This window comes from Megascapheus bottae, chromosome 25 (assembly GCF_031878675.1).
Source record: "Megascapheus bottae isolate mThoBot1 chromosome 25, mThoBot2.hap1, whole genome shotgun sequence".
In the NCBI taxonomy this organism is placed as follows: domain Eukaryota; kingdom Metazoa; phylum Chordata; class Mammalia; order Rodentia; family Geomyidae; genus Megascapheus; species Megascapheus bottae.
Window position 1 is genome coordinate 25212534 of NC_143533.1, and position 20862 is coordinate 25233395.

General features: G+C 36.7%; 1 protein-coding gene across 4 annotated transcripts in view; it reads left to right on the plus strand.

Moving 5' to 3' along the window:
- Positions 1-20862, plus strand: part of Dph6 (diphthamine biosynthesis 6) — an 84057-nt gene that overhangs the window by 7715 nt on the left and 55480 nt on the right. The window lies entirely within an intron of this gene.

Sequence of the window (20862 nt, forward strand, 5' to 3'; positions counted from 1 at the left end):
GAAGATTATGAAGAAAAAGAATAAAGCAACATCAAGGTGACAGCAACTGAGGAAAGGGAAGACTGGGAGTGAGAGACTAGATGTGATGGTCCAGATAGACTTTTTGATAAGTTAGACCTAATGCAATTGAGCCTGCTTAATATAGTGAAAAAAGCATGAAGAGACTTGAATTATATATAGAATTCCATACCTACCATGAACTTATTGTTGATATTAGTAGATAAAATTTAGAAGTATAGGACTGGGAGTTTGGCCTAGTGGTAGAGTGCTTGCCTAGCATGCACGAAGACCCGGGTTCAATTCCGCTGTACCACATACACAGAAAAAAGCCAGAAGTGGTGCTGAGTCTCAAGTGGTAGAGCTCTAGCCTTGAGAAAGTCCAAGGACAGTGCTCAGGCCCTGGGCTCAAGCCCAGGCCTGGCAAAAAAAAAAAAAAAAAAAATTAGAAGTATAGACTCATATGTCTTATAGGTATTATATTTAGTACATATTTACAGGTCGAGATGATTTTTACATTGAGTAATTACTTTTTCATTTTCTTTGATAAACAACTATTTGAATATAGTTCTATATTTTTCTCAACTGTAAATTTTTTTCCAGTTAGCTATACTCAGTTTTCACATAAGGTGTACTGATGAAATAGGGAATTCTAAGCCAATATTTCCTGGATGTCTTAAACATATTTTCACAAAGAAAAAGGTAAATAAAAAGATTTCTGTTCATTCTTCTCTCAAAGGATATTGCACTTCATTTGTTAATTCTTCAGAGAAGTCCAGCCTTCACAGAAGTTTTGTCACGAAATAGTATCATGAACATTTCCTACTTGCAAATCATTGCTTCAACACTATCCTTTAAATTCAGTACTAGCCAGGGTTCAATATCAATTAAAGATTTTTATTTGAAATCAAAATATATATGAAGCACCTACGTTCTTTTACATTTGCCTGATTATAATAGTTCTTTTGTATTTCAGAATTTTTAAATTTTAAAAACATAGAAAAACAGTATTACTATAATTTACAATTCAGCTAGACATGTAAGTAGATACTTTTCACAGAAAATCACAGAGGAGGGTACCTCCTACTTTTTACTACTCTTATTTATTAATGGCCTGGGTGCTGTCCTTGAGTGCTTCAGCTCAAGGCTAGCTCTGTACCACATTTAGCCACAGTGCCATTTCTGGTTTGTTGCTTTTTTATGTGCTGGTCTTGGGCCTTGAAACTGTCCCTGGGCATTTTTGCTCAAGACCAATATTCTCCTACTTGAGCCCTAGGGTTCCTTCCAGTTTTTAGATGGTTAATTGGAGATAAATGGTCTTTCCCAGCCAGGGTTGGCTTTGAACTTTGATCTTCAGATCTCAGCCTCCTGAGTAGGTAGGATCACAGTCATGAAATCACAAGCACCCTGGGATGAGTTTGCTTTTTAGTGGTTGTCTTTTCAGATTGATACAATTAGAATCTTAACAACATCCATTTAAGGTATGAAATATTCCTTTTCCTGAGTACACAAAGACTGAAAAATTGAACCTGGTTTTGGTTTTTTTTCCCCAGTCCTGGGACTTGAACTCAGGACCTGCATGCTGTCCTTGGCCTTTCTCAAGGCTTGAGCTCTACCATTTGAGTCACAGCACCACTTCCAGCTTTTTCTGTGTATGTGGTATGGAGGAGTTGAACCCGGGTCTTCATGCATGCTAGGCAAGCACTCTACTAGGCCAAACTCCCGGCCTCCCTTTTCTCTTTTTGTGCTAATACTTGGGCTTGTACTCGGGGCCTGGCCACTGCCCCTTAGCTTTATCACTCATAAGGGGGTGCTCCACTGCTTGAGCCACAGCTCCAGTCCAGAAAGGTGTGTGTTCAGTCAGAGATTAGAGGCCCTCAGACTGCCCGAGCTGGCACTGAACCACCGTCCTCAGATTTTACCCCCATAAATTGTAGGATTAGAGGTATGAGCTACCAGTGCCCAGGCTTGACATTAAGACCTTTAATATAAACCAAAATCGCAAATCGGTGGGACTTAGAAGTACTCAAATTGCTTAAAAGTCACAAATTGGTACCTTTCAGGAAAGTCTGTGGTAATAATAGCTCTCCAAGAAATGGAAAGATAATAAATTGCTAATCAATTTAATTAAAAATAGGCAGATTAGTTGTAATTAAGAAATTTCCTTTCAATCTAAGCTGTCTTTGGAGAAATGGATGCTTTGCCATTATCTTTATAGTAACCATCAGTTAAGATATAAATTACTGTTAATGTTAAACCTTGACAACTTCTGCTCTGGAGTTTCATACCTGGTAATTATAACTATAGTTTAAAGAGATATTATCAGGTAGTATTGAACTAAATAGTTATTTCTTTTCCTGTGTAGATATATTAATTTCACTATGGGATGTTTTAAGGACATAAATATCAGAGATATATTGCCTTTATGAAAGAGATTGTATGATTAGGCTTTTATAGTTCAGTCCATTTCTGAAATACTGGTACAAAGATTCCAAGAGAGGTCATACATATTCTAATGAATAATTGAGTAATCATATAAAAAAAACTAATCTAGAAAAGCTGTAATTTTTCAAGCTAGTCATCACTTGTTCTTAGAAAAAGATAGAATCACATTTTAATTATCCCTGGAATATTAATGAATTATTGAAAGTATGTAGATTTAGTTTCATTTTAAGCATTTATGTATAATACATTGCAGTTTAGTGACTTTTATATGTAGGTTAGTCTTTTGTTTTTTATAACTCTGTTTCTCTTCCAAATCTTAGAGTTTTATCTAGATGGTCTTGCTTTGCAGAGGCTCTTAAAGTACATTAAATGAAGTACTTAAGTCCAAAATTTACTAAATTATATGAAATGATTTATCTATTATGAAATTACCACATTGCTGTTTTAATATATGATGTAAAATTGACAATGAATTGACTTTTTGTTGTTTCCATCTGGAAGCATAAACACAATGGGCATTACGGTAAATGTTTTCAAAATAAGGGATCTATTCTTTTGGCAGTGTATTCACTAGCTATAGTAAAAATAATTTCCAACTGTAGACCATTTCAGAAAATTGATGAGCAAACAGCTACTTTTGGCATCTCCATTTTAGAAAACATACTTATGGTAAAAAATTACTTCATGACTCTTTTCACTTGAGATCTTAAGGTGTATCTGGAGTTGTCTGAAGTGAAGAAATATAAAATGGCCGTAAGATAATGCAGGAGGCCCCAGATAATGCTAGTTAAACATGCACTTGGCCTTATGCAGCTTGTGCTTTGCTCTTCAGCACTACCCAGCTTGCCTCAAGCCTTGTCAAGTTCCAAAATTAGTGACATTAAAACTGGTCTCTGGCCGGCTACGGTGGCTCACGCTTGTAATCCTAGCTACTCAGGAGGTTGAGATCTGAGGATCAAGGTTCAAAGCCAGCCCTGGCACTAAAGTCTGTGAGACTCTTATCTCCAGTTAACTTCTAGAAAATGGGATGTGGCGCTGTGGCTCAAGGAGTAGGGCAGCTCCCTTGAGCTGAAGAGCCCAGGGACAGCATCCAGGTCCTGAGTTCAAGCCCCACAACAGATAAAAAAACAAACAAAAAACCAGAAAAACAAAAAGGTCCCTTGGCACAATAAGTGCTTTTTTAGTATTCCTTCTAGACTTAACAAAACCTCAGTGATGCAACATAGTGTTCAATGTCTTGTCCTTTTCCACAATGCGACCAGTGCTTGTCCATTCCCACCATGAAAGACACCAGTGTTTCCTTCCCTCCTACGTGCAGCTTCACCGAGCTGTGCATAGTTAGTCCTTTCAGATAGTCGGATGAGACCTATGGGAGGAATTATATAATGAGAGAGCTGTTTAGGGATAAAATTTTGGCAATATTTGCCAGGGTTATGGTTATTAAGCTTAGCAGAGGCTCAGGGTCTTTACCTGCAGCCTAGAAAATAAGACTGCCTGCTGTTAGGGTGACTATGGTTACGTCAGGTCTTGAAACCAGGTATTGTGATGTCTCCAGCTTTGTTCTTTGTCTTCCAGTTAGACTTTGGCTACCACAGCCTTTTTTCTGCTTCCATATGCAGTTTAGGATTGTTTTTTCTCTAGTTCTATGAGGTATTTTTAAATCTCTAGATGGGTTTGGGTAGGGCAGGCATTTACAAAAAAAACAACCCATGAAGATCGAAAGTTCTCTATCTTCTGTATCTGTGTTCCTTTTCAGTTTCATCAGTGTTTATATTTTCTGCTGTGGATGTCTTTTCCTTTTCCTGATTAAATTTTTTCCTAAAAATTTTTATGGCTATTATGAATGGAATTCCTTCAGTTATTTCTCAGCAATCTCCTCATTGGTTTATATAAAAATGCTACTGATTTTTATACATTGATTTCATATTCTGCTATTACTTCTTTTTTGTATAAGCTCTACTAGGTTTCATGTGGAATCGGTAGATGTGTGTATTGTGTGTGTGTGTGTGTGTGTGTGTGTGTGTGTGTGTATGTGCTTGCATGTGTAAATTCTAATAGTGAAGCAGGCTCAAAAATCACGACCCTGGGGGCCGGGAGTTTGGCCTAGTGGTAGAGTGCTTGCCTAGCATGCCTGAAGACCCGGGTTCAATTCCTCCGTACCACATACATAGAAAAAAAGCTAGAAGTAGTGCTGAGGATCAAGTGGTAGAGCTCTAGCCTTGAGAAAGTCCAAGGACAGTGCTCAGGCCCTGAGCTCAAGCCCAGGACTGGCAAAAAAAAAATAAAATAAAATAAATAAAAAATAAAAAAAAAATCACTACCCTGAAGGAGGGTTTGCAGAAGGAATAACAATATAATAGTTATAAAGCAACCTAAGGTCATTGGGCTGAACCTGTAAGAGTGTAAGAAATGAATTAGAGAAGTCCAACTGTGTAGAGCTGCTGAAATACCTGGTGTTAAAAGTGAACACACATGGCTAGCTGAAAGATAATAAGGATACTACTGGGAAATAGGAGTGGGGGAAGAAAAGAGGAAACATTGAGGTGCAATGGGTGTGATAATCCTAGTTCAGTCATGACAGAGTTTATGTAACATAACTACGGACAGCTCCATGGCTAATTTACATGGCACTGTTGATAATCAAAGTCAATGATGGCAGCTATCATAAATATATGATCTTATATTATCCTATCTGTTTTCTCTATGTCTTGTTTTTTTCTTTCGATGGTAATGGGTTTGAATTCAGGACCTACATCTTGCTAGCCTGATAGTAAGAGTCAAAGAGAAGAGAATATATAGTGATATGGATTAGAACTTAGACATTAAGAGCCACTGGCTGGTTGTTTGGATGTTGTGATAGAGGATAAAGGATTGGGATGTACAGGAATTTGCTCGTGACTTCCCTATCTGTGGCTTTTTATGATTTGAATTTGTATCTATTACATTAGATTACTTTTGTGATTACTTGATGTATTGTGCATGGTTGCATTGTTGTTTGCATGAATAATATATTCTATCTACTAGTCTGTAATCTCAATTACTTGCATAAAATATATCTTCTGTATTACATATGTATATTACATAAGCATAAAATATCCTTTTGAATAAGAAAAATCTCTAGTTTGTGATTACATTGAAATTTAAATACTTAAAAAAATACGTATTAGCAATTAATGCATTTGGCTGCTTGGTCCGTGTCTTAGATCTGTGAGGCCCTAAATTGAATTAATTTGAACCAGAGGGAAGGGAATACTTAAGAAAGTATTAACCAAAAGTAATTGCAGAATTGTGGTGGGATGGAAAAGATGCAGAAAATCACAGATGGGCAGAATTTGATCAAGTGTATTACATGCAGTTGTAAATATCAGAAAGAAACCCCTTTTGTGTGATTAACTTATGTTAATAATTTTAACATCCTGCTTTTTAACACTTTTCAGTGGGTTCCTTTGTGCCATTTTCTTACATATACATAATGTACTTGTATAATATCCACCTTTTACTTTTACCTTTCCCCAGCCTCTATCTACTGTTTGTCCCCCAAAACACCCACCTTTTAAAATGATGTCATTACCACCATCATCACCATCATCATTAGGGCAAGATTCACAGGTGAGCACTTTCTCTCTCTGGGTTTGACTTGTCTCACTTAACATCTCCAGTTCCATTTATTTCCCTGAAAATGGCATAATTTCATTCTTTTTTGTTTGTTTGTTTGTTTTGTTTTTGGGGGGGTCGTGGGGTTTGAGCTCTGGGCCTGGATGCTGTCCCTGAGCTCTTCAGCTCAAGGCTACTGCCCTACCTCTTAAGCCACAGCTCCACTTTCTGTTTACTAGTGATTAATTGAGGATTATAGCTCAAGGTCTTTAGTGCCCTTGCTAGCTTTGAACCACAATCCTCAGATCTCAGCCTCCTGAGTAGCTAAGATTACAGGTGTGAGCCACCGAGCCTGGCTTTCATTCTTACTTGTGACTAATCTTCCCTTGTTTATATGTGTCATGATTTCTTTCTCTAATTAGCCACCAAGTTTGGATTCCATGTACTGGCTACCTTTAAATAATGCCACTGAAAACATAAGGTGTGTGTACCATCTGGATGTTGACTTACATTCCTTTGGCTATGTGCCCAAAAATTATATCTCAGCATCATGTAGTAGTTTCATAGTTTCATTTTCAGTTTCTTTTCTTTTAAATTTTATTATCAGGATAATGTATAGAGGGGTTACAGTTACATTCATCAGGTAGTAGGTGCATTACTTCTCGAGCATTGATCTCCTTCTCATGTTTTTGTCTCCGTTTCCCTCCCCCCCCCCCCCAATCATCTTGTTTTTCCCCCTTCCCTTCCCTATTTCAAATAAACATATATACAATATACCGGGTAACAAAGTCAGATACAGTAACATGAGATTAACCATAAGAGCAAAAAAAGAGAAGAGAAATAACACATTAAGAACAACAATCATACAAGACACACCTATTGTTTCCATAGTCTTATCCTATATGGCCTTATGTACCTGTGGTTTTGAGCTATGGTAATCCTCTGCTGGGAGAGTCCTAAATACATACTAATTAGTACAAATGAGAGAACCCATTGAACCTGTGTTCCTTTGGGTCTGGCTTACCTCACTTAATACGACTTTTTTCCAAGTCTTTCCATTTCCTTACAAATGGTGTGATGTCATTCTTTCTGATGACAGCATAGAATGCCACATCTTCTTGATCCAATCATCTACTGAGGGGCATCTGGATTGGTTCCATATCTTTGCTATGGTAAATAGTGCTGCAGTGAACATCGCTGTGCTAGTGGGTTTAAAGTATGTCCTTGTTTCTGGACAAGTAGTGGAATTGCTGGGTCATAGGGGAGCTCTGTGTTTAGTCTTTCGAGGCACTGCCATACTGCTTTCCATAGTGGTTAAACGAGTTTGCACTCCCACCAACAGTGTAGTAGTGATCCCTCCTGGCCACATCCCCTCCAGCATCCGTTGTCATTCGTTTTCCTGATCCTGGCCATTCTGACTGGAGTGAGGTGGAATCTCAAAGTTGTTTTAATTTGCATTTCTCAGTTAGAGATGTCAAACATTTCTTCATGTATCTATACGCCATTCTTATTTCCTCTTCAGAGAAGTCTCTCTTTAAGTCTTTAGTCTACCTTTTAACAGGATGGTTGTTTCTTTGAGTATTTATTTTTGAGAGATTCATTTTTTTAGTTGTAGGTATATTTTAGATAAGAGGCCCTTGTCTGTTGTAAACTAGCCATTTTCAGTTTCTTAAGGAACTTCCTAACTTATTTCCATAGTGGCTTGGTAAATTGATTCATTTGCTTTCTTGTATTCCCTCCAACAGTAGTATATAGGAGTTCCTTTTGGGGTTTCCTCTCCTTCTCCCCCTCTCCCTTACTCAGCAGTACTGGAGATTGCATTCAGGGCCTTGTACTTGCTAGGCAGGCAAGCAGTCACTCTACCCGCTGAGTCATGTACCCAGCTCTAGAATGGGACATTTAGAAATTATTTTCTTATACTTGGTGTTTTTACCAGCATCACACATTTTAACTAAGTCCCTGATTTAATATAACATCATGGAAAACATGTACATCACTCATAGTTGAGTCTCTTTTTTTGACTTACTAAAATATCTAATAAAACAATGATCATTTAAAAAAATACATTCAGCCAGGCACTAGTGGCTCAGGCCTGTAATCCTAGCTATTCAGGAGGCTTAGATCTGAGGACTGTGCTTCAAAGCCAGCCTAGGAAGGGAAATCCATGATACTCTTATCTCCACTTGATCACCATAAGCGCTAGAAATGAAGCTGTGGCTCAAGTGGTGGATAACTAGCCTTGAGCAAAGAAGCTCAGGGACAGCTCCCAGGCCCTGAGTTCAATCCTAGGAGTAGCATGCAAATGCACACGCACACACACACACACACACACACACTCTATGTTGAGAAAAGTAGGAGACAACAGGAAAACATTACTGATTATACCCACTTAGCATGAGCGGGTTCCTCCCTCCCCATTTGTGGGGAGAATAGATTGTTTTAGTGCAGTCATATTTGTTATCCCAGTTCAGGTTTAGTTTGGGGGTGGGGTGGGGATTAGTAAATCCCCTCTGTAGCATATGTTATAAATACACTCCTATGAAGTTACTAACACTGATAAGGTCTTCGAATGTTCACACGTTTACTGTCTCCTCATTAAGCCATATCTGTTAATGAAATCGGCATTTGGTAGAGGATGTTTGCAAACCTGTCTCCAAATAAAGATAAGAGTAAGCATATGTGCAGGCATTTCAAAGAGAAATGGAAGTGTAAGCTCTCTCCCTGTCCCTGCTAGGAGCTAGCTGTGACGTGAGCACCATGTGCTGGTAGAAGCCCTAGAATTCGTTTGGCCTTTCTAGGGTAGTTTGGCAGAACTCACTGGAAACCAAAAACACTCCCTTTTACCGAACCATTTCCCAGGGAGAAACAGCTACAGACATGCTTGGACGTGAGTAGCCGTCCAAGTCGTGACATCCATGGACAGTGAAACCCTGCATGGCATTAAAGGTGAATGTGCAGAAATGCATCCGTATGTGTCAAGGGAAGGAAACACAGTGCCAAAAAACTGGCAGCGCCTTTGTCGATACGTTCATATACATGCACACATAGAAGGCTATGCCTTCAGCCTGAATGTACGTAATGTTTGCACATTTGATTTTTTTTTCATTTGTGTCTTCTAATGAGCATGGCTTGCTTTTGATGCTTCTTTGTTGGAGACTTGCCGGATATTTAAGAATGTGCAGACTGCTATCAGAGAAGGGAAACCTGATAACCCACAGGATGTCTGTGTTCCCAGGTCCTCTCTGGAGGCTCAAGAGGAGGCCGCTTGTCTTTCAGGGCTGGTTTTTTGAAAGCTCTGTTTGAGAGATTTTTTTTTTTCCCTGTGACAAATGTCTGTCATTTTCTAAACAAGAAAGCCAATGTCCCAGTTAGGTGCATAGAGTTATTTTCATTCACTCACAGCCCTGTTGTGTTAATACTGAATAGGCAGAGACAGCCTGGCTGGTGGTGAAAGATGGTGAGCCAGCCTCAGGGCTTTTCTGGCCAGTCCTAAGCCCCTGATTGCCAGGTTTTCCTAATTTCCCATTTCCAGGGCATCCCTGGTGTGACCTTGCCTGCTGAATGCGACGCTCTGGATGTCCAGGATTTTCACATGCATTTGGGAGTGGGCAGCCAGGCAGTTGTTTACAGGACTCCAGATCAACTATGTGCACTCACAGCCAGTTTGATAAACACACATTTCCTCCTTTTATCAGTGCGGTTTCAGAACGTGAAGTAGGAGTTTCCAGTTTTGCTCATTCTCCTCAACCCTTTCCTGTTTAGAAACTTAGACGTACTAATTGCATGCTGACCGGTCCCTGTTTTTCATTCTGCTGACTGGTAGTTGATGGTCAGTCCCAATACTTACCTAGCAGGGCTGAATACACCTTCACAAATAAACTTTCCCTGCATTCAACTTAAAGGAGATTCATACCAAGTAATGTAATCTGAGTGCTAATTAACAGTAATGACTGCTAATCACTTTGCTTTTTATACTCCTTTAGGAGTACTGCTATTATCCAATGTAGTTAAGTAAAATGCTGTGTGTGAATCAACAATGCAGCATCCTCTTAACAGCTATTCCTCACAATCAAGCTTTGCATAAATTAGAGTTAACTAAATTCGATTTTAATATCTGTGTTTTTACAATACTAGACTAAAATATCTAGTTTAAAGGTCCTGAATATTAAAAAGACATTACCTGATGAATTTCGCAATCATCCTTGTGGATGAAAAACAGTATCACAAATAAATTTTCTCACAGTATGTGATACTTTTCATACTTATTTGAAATTGCATGTTACTCTTCAAATGCATGTGAACAAAGCAACATTCTGATTCTGATAGAAGCATTTGTTTTATCACATCAATTATATGTAATATGCTTCTGTTTAATTTTTTATGAATTGTGTGTTGACTTCCTAGAGGATCTTATATACTTTTTAAATGATGTAGTCTATTTATGTTAACTTGATTCACAAGATTGTACATTCAACATTCATTTGCAAAGGTTGTTTTTATTATGTGATGCATATTAGTAGACCATTATAAAAGCTTTCTGTTTGTTTACATACATTCAGTATACCTTGCCTCAGGAAGAGACTAAGCTAAACTTATCAATTAATAATTCAAAGGAGTATATTCTAGTAGTATCTTGGCTAAGCTAGTAAGTAAAAGTTGGAGTCACTACCAGGGACTTCAACAATGCCTTTTTACTTTTATTGGCTGAAAATAACTTGTTAAACTAGGGCTTTTGTGCTACAGTGACATGTACATACCATCCAAGTCCCCTTTCCTGCTTTAATTTACGAGTAGGTTGACAAATTATTGAGGAATTTTTTAACACTTTCACAGTTCTGCAGTTTGATTTCAGAGAAGGCGCTAATCTCTCTGAAAGTTTGAATGTGACAGAACAAGTTGCATACTGTTTTTCCAAGGACTTTTCGGGTGGATTTTATGTCAGAGACCCTGATGTTATGAAAGTACCTGTATTAATATTTTATCTATTTGGTTTGGTGGAATGTTTTGACCGTGTTAGTGCAGAATCTTCCTGCCACATGACGTCTGAGTATTTGGAGCCACATCATTGTCATCCTCATAACTAACAGATATCTTTCTGGAGTGGCCCAGCAATTCAGAACTCTGAGTGTGTGCACTGTGTGCACGCAGTGTGTGCATGCATGTGCACATGTGTGTGCGCATGTGTGTGTGCATGCGTGTGTGTGCGTGTTGGTTTTGGAGCTTGAACTTGTCGCCTGAGCACTCTATTTTAGTGTTTTCACTCGAGGCTGGTGCTGTACTACTTGAGCCACAGTTCTGCTGCTCCATGCCCAGATTTAGGGTGGTTTGGAAATAAGACTCTCACAGACATTCCTGTCCAAGCCAGCTTTGAACCACAATTCTTAGATCTCAGCCTCCTGAGTTACTATTATTATTATTATTTTTTTTTTTTTTTTGCCAGTCCTGGGCTTAGGCTTAGGGCCTGAGCACTGTCCTTGGATTTTTCTCAAGGCTAGAACTCTATCACTTGAGCCTCAGCACCACTTCTGGCTTTTTCTAAATATGTGGTACCATGGGATTGAACCCGGGTCTTCGTGCATGCTAGGCAAGCACTCTACCACTAGGCCAAACTCCCAGCCCTGAGTTACTATTATTGCAGGCATAAGGACCAGTGCCTGGCTAGGTCATGACTTTTAAATTACCCAAGTAATTTAACTTTTCTTTCATTTTTGTATTGCTTGTATTGTTAAAAATTTAATTTTTCTGGTGAATGAGAAAGTGAGAAGAAAAAAAGTAAGTGTTGGTGTAATAAGAAGCTTTATATTGTATAGACAAGTCTTATTGTATACATTCCAAGCATATGTATTTAGAAAAAGCTTTGGCACACGATCCGTAATTGAGTTTAGTTTCAAAGACTATGTAACAGAAATGATGTGGGAGAATAGAAAATATATAGAGGTTTAATTGAACGCTGTCCAGTGTAATTATAGGACTTGTGAGTATTGTATGAAACTTATTTATTTTAGGTCAGGGTGCTGTTTCACCACAGGTCTGCATGGGAAAACTTTCTATTTTGTCTTGAGTATTTGTATGTAACAAAATTACCTTTAAAGAGTTTTTAATTCCCATCTCCTCCCCCCACCCCTTCCAGTGTGTTTACTTTCATGGGAGAGTCATTGATCTGTAGCTGTCATTTTACCCTAAGGGGACAAATAGAATTGGCCTTTTAGACAAAAGTATGCAAACAGGCTGCCTTCTTTCTCTTGATGGAATTGAGGAAAGATTGCATGCAGTGCCACATCCATTTTCCTATTGATTGGGGGGGGAAGCAATTCTGCAGTGGGCGCTGTTTCCAATGGCTAAAGAAGGAGGTGCTATGATTAGTTACCTTTCTCATGAAAGCACTACAAAGGGAAATGCAAAACGTATGCAGTTCCGTGTTCTCAGCTTGACAGTTGTTTTTGTTAAGTTTTCTTACCCATTGAAGCCAGACCTAGAAAAACATACATTTTTGGCTTTTTTTTCCTTTATATTAAGCTTGGTAGATTTCCATGCATTTGACCCCGTTAGGAAAATTACATTGTAGTCTTCCTTTCTTAAGGAGTCTTTTGTAGTTTCAAAGCTGGTGCAACAGCGCCCTCTATAGTCTGTCAGTGAACAGTAGACAGACAGATGGAGATTGAGAACAGTCAGGTAAGAGGCAGGATGTTTACGTTTAAGTTTTGCCCAGACAAGAGGTCCCTTCTTCCTCAGTAGACATTCTTGTTTTGTACTGATGGCTTTACCTTAAGCAAAGGAAACAAAAGACCATTCTGTGTTCTCATTTAGAAGTATTGGCTACTTCTTGTTGTTACCTAAGTTTTATCAGACATTCATCAGAGTAATTTGAGAAAGGAGTCTTACAAGCTGTACTGTCCCTTCATGAAATATCTTTTTGAAGTTGAACTCCAATAAGGGTATTAAGAAATGATTTAGTTTCTTTGTACTTGTTTCTTCTTATTTAATTAGAATCTGTGTGGGTTGCCCGCAACTTAACTTTTACTTGGATTAAGTAACCCTAGCTTTATATATGACATTATTTAAAATTTAAACCATGAGATTTATTCAGTGGCTATAGTATTTGTCATTCTTTAGCAATTATTTACATTTTAGATGTTCCTCTCATCTTTGGTTACCTATTTGATTTTATGTGTGGACAACTAACTTTTTCATTGTAAAATACAGCTAGACATGAAGTTGTCAATTGATAATAAAAGCCAATATTTTATTTAATTGTGGATAGAAGAAGAGAATTTCATGGGTCAAGCCTGAGTCCTATTCTTCATATACTTTACTCACCAAATACTGGTAAGCTCAGACTCTGGGCCTGCTTTTATAAGGTTCTATCCTTCAAGGTTTTGTGAAGAATTAGAGATGACGCATTACATAGTTAAATGGCTTCATTTTGGATGAGAAAAAATTTAATTTAAAATTTAAATATTTAGATGTTAACATCTAAAATACATCTGAATATATTTTTAGATGTTAATAATCCTATCTAGTAACTTCTAGTGAAAGATTTACTCCATGTAAATCTGAACTTTGTACAGCATTCTTGGTGTTGTAAAATAACAATATTACATTGAGTTTACATTTAATTCCCTCCATAACTCATTCCTAAACATGTTAAAACAAACCATCTTTGTATAGTTCATCATAGGAACATAGGGTAATACTTAGGACTTTTCACTTGATAAGTGGCTTTACCATGAAAAACAACTAATATGTTAAAATAGGTGAAAGTGAATCTTACCTATTTGACGTGGAGATGGGCAATCTAGAGTCTCACTGAGAAAACAGTTTGAAAGCCATCTTCACTGTACCATTCGTATTTTGTTGATAGTTGCCACTTCTTTTGTTTTCTGTTAGGCCTTTGTCTTTGGATTTTAGCACTTAATTTACCTGGCACATAAAAGATGCTCAGTTAATGTATGCTGAAACAGAATTTCTTTAGAATCAAGTGTTTCCCTTATTGGTATATATGATTTGAAATAGTAAAGATAAAAACATGCACAAGCTTAATAGGTCCATGTAATCATAAATTAATTTTTTCTCTATGAACCACTCGAAGCAAGCGTACTTCAAATATATAATCATTCTAACTTTGATTGAACAAACTTAGTTACAAATAATAGGAAATAAATAAAATATTGAGAACTTACCTTCAAGCTGATGATTACAAACTATTTTATTCACAAAGATAGGTTTCACTGCAGATTCAGACATTTCCAATGACTGATGAGAATATTCTTACTCAAAGAACCTCTAAGTTGAAATTTTCAATAGCCAGTGTTTTTTTCTTACAAATCTTTTGCATTTCATATTAAGATTTAGTTACTTCAAATTTAACATTATAATAAACCAGATTATTAGTGTATCACTTAGGTTGGAATTGAGAACCACAAAAGTATCTGTCTTTAACATTATAAAGAAGGAACTAATATTTTAAACTGATGTAGTGCAAATATAGTAGTTATTTTTAAAATAATAAACAGTTTCAGTAAGAAGCATGTTTAAAATTAAATTCTGGCTTATAGGACTGACAGAATGCTGCCTATTGGAAAATAAAGGGAAAGGTATTTTTTTTCCCTCTTTGAAGTGAGAGTACCAAATTAAGAATCCGCTTAATTAAAATAGTGATAAATGTAGATTACATTACTGAAGACAGTGAAATACAGCTGCTCTCTCTAGTGAGAGCCTGCATAATTTACTGGGCCTGTACAAAGAAGCCGCCAAGCAGCACTGCAGACTGTTACCAGGAATGTCCTGTTTACTCTACATACATTTCTTTTCTTAATTAAAATGTCAGTGATAATTTTATAGCAGTCTTCCAAAAAAATCCTTCTCAAATATTTTCAAGGTGGTAGGATTGAACAGCGAGATCATTACTGCTGCCGGATGAAACGAATTAAATCCGAGGAAAATATAGCATATTATTTTGTATTAATTCAGTTTTTCTTATTATGAGTTGATATTGAATTAGGTTGTGTTGTTCACATGAATCTTGCGTGAGGGAGGTGTGACAAAATCTTTTAATTTTATTTTAAAATCTTCTGGAGGCACAGAAAGCTTTGGGTAGGTCCAGAAGTAGGTACACTGACAAGTAAAGGTGCGGGTATATACATTTTGGAGTTTGTGCCTCCACACACACTTCTAAGGATAAGGATACTCAGATCAGGCGGTGGGTGGGGGAGCAGTTTTTCCTCCTCAGCTCCACCATTGACTTGTGATGAGTGATAACACTGGACATGAGTGAATAAAAGAAAAGGAATTGTCTGGAGACCAGAAAAGTGTCCCTCATGGGTCATATGCAGTTTATTTTTGTTTAATGAGACCAGTGAAGACTTTCATAACGAAATAAATTTAGGAAAACCAATCTTAAGTCTAACAAGAATTGTTAGTGTGTTATTTTGTTTGTTGGTACATGTGACCTCAAGATTTGACTTTTATTCTTGGTACCCCAACATGGTATGACCCTGGCTTTCTTACTTGGAAACTTTGCAGTAAGATTCTATCAAAGAATTGCAATGAACATCTGAAGGGACAGTCCAGTGCAAAGTGATAATATGGGAAAGAAACATATACCAGTAAGCTACCACATTGTTAGTTTTAGAACTCCAGGCCAGTAATGGTACATTGCTACCTTGTTAGGTGTATTCACAAATCCAGGCACTAGAGCATTACCTGTATTTACTTCAGGTATCTTGTTGATCTGGTTCTTAAATTAGCCATGCTCTCTTCCCTTTGTATTATATGTTGGAAATTCCTCCTTGTTTTAGCTTTTCTTTTTTGTACTTCATCTGTCAACTGCTTCGCCACTGGTGAATACAGTCTCAAACTGTGTGTGTTTTGTTATCTGCTTCGGTTTTGCATTAGCTTGATACAGGGCAGAACTGAATGTTTTGTGGGTCTTCTGAGTGACCATTAAAATTTTAAGTAGGAAAGCTCTGTAGGTTGAAAATGAACACATTGCCTGGAATTTCTAACGTCACATGAGAAGACAGAATAAGAAAGAACTTTCTAAGATGATTTTGTTCTATATGCCTTTTTTCCTTGAGCGTCAATAAAATGACATTCAAAAAAGTCACATGCTTGAATAACCGTTATTCATAATATTCACATATGCTGCATAAATTTAAATGTTAATATCTTGTTATTGGGGAGGATTGTTTTGTTTTGCTTTGCTTTTTGGTGATAGAGTTACAGGCTCTACCACACCAGCTATGTTTATTCTTTTTGTTGTTATGTTCTGGACATTTTTCTGAGAGCTGGAGGTGGAAGAGATAAAGGCATAGATGCATATGATTAAAACATTTTGACATTTAAGGGAGAAAGTTGCGGGTATGAACTAATCAAAATAATTATTGATGAATTGTTTGCTCTTTTAAAATATTACACATTTCTTACAGATTTTTCTCATTTTTTTAATGCTGTTTTATCTTTCTGTGTTTGTCCAGTATAGCTGAACATTACTGTCTGTGCTTGTCTATAGAATTATACTTAGGATTTTTCATTTACCTTGCAATGTTGAGTAACACCTTGAAATAATTTGTGAGTTGATTCCTAACCATTTCAGCAGTCTTCAGGATTCTTCTAAAGATTTATTAAGTTTCTTTCTCCTGGCTGCCCCCCAAATTATATATTAACATAGTTTTCAGGCTTCCACTCAGATAACAAGGTGTAACAAAATGATCCATGACCCAAAGCTAAATTGAAGTCAGATTTCTTATCCTCTGTATTAGGGCCATGGATTAGAGGCCACATACTCTAAAGTTAATTGCTTTCTAAAATCAGATCCCTTACTTATTTCTCAACATAGCATCTCATTTAGTTTAGTTATTCTTTAGAGTTGTCATGGACTGTATCCTAACAGAGAGTAGGTAGTATTTTACAAACCTTATTTTTGGGCTAATATTTGTTGACCTTGTTTTCAGACGAAGTTCTCAAGCATTTCTACTAAGGTAAAAATTTTTGTCTTTAGTGTCCAGTGTCTTTCACACTATTTCACATAGGTTTCTTCTCAGATTACTTGGTGCACTATATAATAAAGTAAATTTTCTTTGTGAAAATTTTTCTGTTATAATTTGTCAAACCTTATATTGATAGTTAATATCAATGTAGTTAATTGATAGTTACTGAATCCCCATTGCATTCCAAACAAAACAAACAAACAAAAAAACCCGAAACAGCTTGGCAGGGTGGCTCATGCCTGTAATCCTAGCTACTCAGGAGGCTGAGATCTGAGGATCAAGGTACAAAGCCAGCCCAGGCACAAAAGGACCTGAGACTTTTTATCTCCATTTAACCACTAGAAAATGGGAAGTGGAGCTGTGGTTCAGAGATAGAGTGGTCGCCTTGAGCTGAAGAGCTCAGGAACAGTGCCCAAGCCCAGAGTTCAAGCCCCATGACCCACTAAATAAATAAATAAACAAATAAACAAACAAACACAAACCTGAAACAAAAAAACTACTTAATGTTCACTAAACTTCCTGTTTTATGTAATAGATTAACAATGACTGTAAGGTTTCTTCCACTGACTCATGTTTTTGTTGATTTGGAGTCCATCAGTCCAGCCATCTGAAATGGAAATGAAAATGGTTACAGCAGGGCCGGGAGTTTGGCCTAGTGGTTAAAGTGCTTGCCTAGCATGCATGAAGACCCGGGTTCGATTCCTCGGTACCACATACATAGAAAAAAGCTGGAATTGGTGCTGAGGCTCAAGTGGTAGAGCTCTAGCCTTGAGAAAGTCCAAGGACAGTGCTCAGGCCCTAAGCCCAAGCCCAGGACTGGCAAAAAAAAAAAAAAAAAAAAAAAAATGGTTACAGCAGCACTAAAGGACTTTTATGTAAAGTTAAGGGGAAAAATGTTAATTACTGTTATTAACTGGCATAGAAACTGAAATATTGTCTTACAAGAAACCATAGCTTGTAAATTTTGCATGTATCTGAGTGCAGTGTTCATCTTCTGGACAAGTTAAACTATCTTTTAACTGTGTTTAGGAGAAAGGAACAATCTTTAAACTTTGTAGAAAACAAAATGAGAGATAGATAGATAATAAAGTATATTTTCTTTTGATGTTATGGTAAACGGTTTCTTTCCTTAAATCACAACAGACATAGAGTAAACTTCCTAAAAAGTATTGTTACAGTTTATTTCTTTGAATTATTCACCACAGGTATTTGAGCTGTTCATATAGTAAAAATAACATTAGCATTAGAAACTATTCTTGGTTTCTTTGTGGTGCTACTAGATTCTAGTAGAGATGACATTTCTGCACTGGTTTATTGTCATCTTTTTATTTATTTATTTTTATTAAAGAATTTATTAACAATGATTTTTACATCATATTTCAAATGACATGTTTAACAAACAAGTGTTCAAGAAGGGAATCTCTATATACAATCACTAGCACTTAATTTTTAGAACATAATCAAAATTAGGCTAAGGGTTTGTATATCATAGATACATATTAATTTATGAAATAAAACATTATGTCTAAAGAGTCATAGGTTTTTATGTGTAATGTCATAGGTTTTTATGTCTATGTAGTTATGTTTATATTTCCAATACCATGTCCATACCATTGGGTACACAAATATTGAGTCTTCGCTGTTGTACTGTTTGGATCTAATAGCCACATATTAAGGATACCATGCGCCTTTTGTTCTTTTGGTCTTGACTTGTCTCACTCAATATTGTCATCTTTTAACACAGCTGTTCTCTGCCTCTTCAGGTAGTCTGGAGAGAACTGTCTTCTGATTAGAGACTCAGTGGAATGCTTTCCTTGGAGCCATGTATGGCATCCTCCTGTGGGCTATCCTGTTTTTCATGTTTTCTTCCTGTCATTATCACCTAAATTTTCATGTGTGAGCACATGTGCGCGCGCGCGCGCGTGTGTGTATGTGTGTGTGTTTGGGGGGAGTAGATATTTGGAGGTAACCATCTCACAGACTTTCCTGTCCCAGCTGGCTTTGAACCTTGGTCCCTAGATCTCAGTCTTCTGAGTAGCTAGGATTACAGGGGTTAGGCACCAATACCTAGCTACATTTTTTAAATTAAACAAAAAAAGTATGAAGCCAGTACTCACTCTTATCAATCAGCATTAACAGTATGATACATATGTGTATCTATGTATGTATAATATATACCATAAAATATACTCGTGTGCATGTGTGTAACTCTGCATTGCATTTTAACTTAAAATATCAGGAGCAATTCACTCTGCCATTAAAAACCTCTTCATAACCTAATTTAATGACTACTTAATATTTTATCATGTGGCTGTGTAATAATTTCCCTAATGATTCCCTAATTTTATAAATTAGGTTGAATATAATTTTACTATAAATAATAGCACATGATATTGGTAAATAAATTATTGTCATTTAAAAAATTGATTCCCTGGGAAATATTTCTATCCATAGATCAAAGTATATAATTGGTAAGCCCATTGATGCACATTGCATAGTTTATTTCCATAAATACTGTACCCAATTACACATTCATTATTTACATTTTAAAATTCTGTTTTTAGTGTATGTGAAATCTTAAACTTGGAATTCTGTTTTTATAGTTCCTGGCATTTGATGAAAACAAGGTAGGAATAACATTCTGCTTATTTGTGACCACATTTTAGTCTTGCAGCAAAACCAAAGAGATAATGTGTTAGGACAAGTTAATCATGTAGAGATTTAATGTTAACTACATTTGATAGATGACCACTTTCAAATTGGAGTATTATTTTGGTTTGCTGTACACTCATAATGTGCCATGTAGATAAATACAAATACAGGCACAGATAATGATGTTTTTACACAATAATAACTGCAACATTAATTGTAAGTTACTTTTACCATAGATTTCATTTTCCAACTCCTACCATTAGTATCAGGTGTTTTGTTTTCTATTAGTATTACTTAAGTTTTATAGCACTTAGAAATTATTTCTAATTTTCTCTCAATAAATAAATGATGATAGAATGTTGATTTAATTATTGAAATCATTTAGACCATCTATTTTTTATTTCACATGTGTAAAATTTTAGTTATATTTCACATTGTATATATTTTCAACTGCATTAATTAGGCCACTATATATCCCACAGAAAATATTTGTATTTTTTCTTGATTTTTTTGTCAGCTAATAATATTAACATCGCCAACTCCTTATTCTTATTTACTCATTTAATTTTTTGCTGGTCATGGAGCTTGAACTCGTGATCTGTGCACTGTCCCTGAGCTCTTCAGCTCAAGGCTAGTATTCTTACCACTTTGAGCCACAGAGACACTTCTGGTTCTCTGGTGGTTAATCAGAGATAAGAGTCTCATGGACTTGCCTGCCTGGGCTGGCTTTGAACTGGGATCCTCAGATCTCAGCCTCCTGAGCAGCTAGGATGACAGATGGGAGCCACCCAGCCCTTCCTTCTCTTTATTCTCTGGTAACGACATCTTTCCATGATTTCTTGTCCTGTGTAATTAAAGAGCGAGCGAGGTATCTGTGACTCCTCTTAAAGGTGATTTCTTGTCCGGGATGGTAAAGTGCTGTTACCATCCTGATGCGTTTGTGAAAGTTGGAGTGTTGTTGAAGTGTCCCCGGCTGTTCTCTTGTACCTTCTCCTCTTCAACTGGCCATTCTCCTCTCTTCTTTTCCTCTGATCCTGATTCTGTGTTTCCTTTTGTTCTTTTCCCTCTCATTCGTGCATGTGTATGTGCATGAATATATGCATACAGCAATAAATTTCTAAATACAAAAAACAAAAATTCCAGAAGCTGAATCTAAGTTACATGCAAGTTTTCCCTAAACTTTTTT